A 3,098-nucleotide genomic window follows, 5' to 3' on the forward strand; every position below is an offset into this window, starting at 1 on the left:
ATGAAGGTGCTTCTGTTAGTATTTTATCCTCAACTGTTTGGAAAGCTTTGGGTTCCCCTCAGCTTGCGCCTATTACGCAGAATCTGAAAGCTTTTAACAGAACCATTAGTGAACCTTTAGGGATCCTTCCTAAGTTTTCTATTACCTTGGAAGGTAAAACTGTCTGTATTGATCTTATGGTAGTTCGAGGTCCCTTGGATTTCAATTTACTCCTTGGGCGAGACTATGTTTATGCAATGAAAACTGTCGTATCGACACTCTTTCGCGTGATGTCTTTCCCTCACAATGGCAGTATTGTGACTGTAGACCAGCTTTCGTTCCCTAGTCTTTTTTCAACTACCAATAATATGACACCCCTAAATGTTCCTGATTCTAAAGTGGTATCTACCCTGCCACGGGTTAATTATGTGGCAACCGGTCCCATGATTTCAGTTACCGATGTAAGTGAGCCTCTCACTGTTTTCTCATCTTCCTTTGATTTAGCTCCGGTAATTGACATGGAAAACTCTATGGGATTACTTGAGCACGATGTTCTTATCCCTTTTGAGTCCCTTGACATATGTTCCTTCCAGAGAACTATTCTTCCTTCTGATGAAGACCTCTTGGAAGCCATGATCAAGGTGTGTCCATTGACATGTCTTTCCTCCAGTTGGAAGCCATGATCAATGTTACGAGGAAAGTTCCTTTTACTGTGTCGACCTCGTTAAAAAATGAATCAGTGAGTGTGAGGATAGTTTTTTCCTGTATCAACCTCGTTAAAAAATGAAACAGGCTGCCATGAGGATAGTTTGTTCCTCTCTCAACCTCGTTAAAAAATGAAATTGGATGGTACGAGGAAAGTTCCTTTTACTGTGTCGACCTCGTTAAAAAATGAATCAGTGAGTGCGAGGATAGTTTCTTCTAGTCTCAACCTCATTAAAAAATGAAACTGGAAGTCATGAGCATAGTTCCTTGTCTTGTGTCAAGCTCATTAAAAAATGAAACAAGGAGTTTTGAGGATAGTTCCTGTTACTGAGTCAACCTCGTTAAAAAATGAATCAGGCATGAGGATATTTCTTTTACTGAGTCAACCTCATTAAAAAATGAATCAGGTAGACTTTAGGATATGTAAGTAGATTGTAGAAAGTAAGGTTTTGAGGACAGTTCCTGTTACTGAGTCAACCTCATTAAAAAATGAATCAGGTTTGAGGATAGTTCCTGTTACTGAGTCAACCTCGTTAAAAAATGAATCAGGTATGAGGATAGTTTTTTTTTTTTCTTGTGTCAACCTCTTTAAAAATGAAACAACTCCCTTTTCAAGTTAAATATTGAAAGTAAACCTTCATTTCATCCAGCCAGTTGAATGCAATGAAGCCTGGGGGGCATGTACCTCATTTCGCATCATTATGCTGGGGGCATGCGAACTTTTTGAGCATAGTTCCTTGTCTTGTGTCAAGCTCGTTAAAAAATGAAACAAGGGTAGGTTAAGTAGGTAGATTGTAGAGAGTATTCATGAGCATAGTTCTTTGTCTTGTGTCAAGCTCGTTAAAAAATGAAACAAGGATTTTAGAGCATAGTTCCTTGTCTTGTGTCAAGCTCATTAAAAAATGAATCAAGGTTTTTAGAGCATAGTTCCTTGTCTTGTGTCAAGCTCGTTAAAAAATGAATCAAGGTTTTTTAGAGTATAGTTTTTTGTTAGGTAGATTGTAGAAAGTAGTTATGAGCATAGTTCCTCGTCTTGTGTCAAGCTCACTAAAAAATGAAACAACTCCCACGAGTCTTTCCAAGATTTTGAAAGTAAAGCTTCATTCCATCCACCTCACTGAATGCAATGAAGCTTGGGGGGCATGTACCTTGATTTGCATCATTATGCTGGGGGCATGTGAACTTATAACAAGCATAGTTTTTCGTTTCAAGCTTGCGTAAACATGAAACTGAATCCGAGCATAGTTCTTTTCCTGTGTCAAGCTCGTTAAAAAATGAAACAAATCCTCCTCTAATTAAGTCGAGAGTTTGACTAGACCTCATAGATGTTAGGTTGTATGTTTAGGTTAGTTATTTCAGTGTTTTGTATAATTTTCTTACAGTTTTAGGTCGAGTCTTTCAAATGATCTCGTAACTCAACCTTCATTTCATCCAAATGAAGCTGGGGGGCATGCGCTCTAGCAGTTATGCTTAGGGGGCATCAAGCACAGTTTTCTCTCTGTTTCAAGCTTGTAAAAAAAATGAAACTACTTTGAAGCATAGTTTTTCTCTGTTTCAAGCTTTTGTAAAAATGAAACCTATTTCGAGTCAATTTCGGTTATTTTCAAGACTCGTTAAACTCATGAAAATCTCGAGATTATTTTTCTATCTTTCATTCTCGTAAAACAAATGAAAATGCCGAGTTCTTTCCGTCTTTTCCTGCTCGTAAATTAAATTGAAAGTCGGCCATATGAGTACATTTTTTTTTATCATTTTTTCGAACTCATTAAAACTTACGAAAAAATGAAAACCATGAGTACATTTTTATCATTTTTTTTCGAACTCGTTAAAACTTACGAAAAAGTGAAACCTTGGAGTTCTCTTTTAAGCCCTTTTCAGACTCCTAAAACATGAAAAGATTGCCGAGCATTTCTTTTACACTCGTTAAAACGGAATTAAAAGACGGTCCCCTTATAGCTCTTTTCTGACCGTAAAATCAGGAAAAGATTGCCGGGTTTTTGTCGTTTCAAACTCGATACGGAAATAAAACGACGTGTCCTTGACCACTTTTTACTTTTCAGGTCAGTGGCACTAATTATGAAAGTACTCCTTGGTCGCAAGATCAAGCGGTTCCCCCAGGTATTATTTTATACTTTTTCGGGCTTGAGGGACACAAATGTATGAAAAAGTTCAACTTGGAGTCTTCTTAAGTTTTTCAGACTCTCTAAAATTGAAAAACGCCGAGTTTCTCCTATACTGGGCTCGTTAAACTTTCACAGTAAAGGACCTGTTCAATTACAAACAGGAACGAACCACTCCTTCCTAGGGTTCGAATCAAAACTAGGTTGGACTCATCCGAAGGATGAGCTTATAATCAAGCATATGTTATCCTCCTCAAGCTTGTTAAAAATAAAGAGGTACTTGCCAGAAATGGT

This window comes from Pinus tabuliformis, chromosome X (assembly GCF_031772625.1).
Source record: "Pinus tabuliformis cultivar Carrire ecotype Pingquan chromosome X, CPIR1, whole genome shotgun sequence".
NCBI lineage: Eukaryota > Viridiplantae > Streptophyta > Pinopsida > Pinales > Pinaceae > Pinus > Pinus tabuliformis.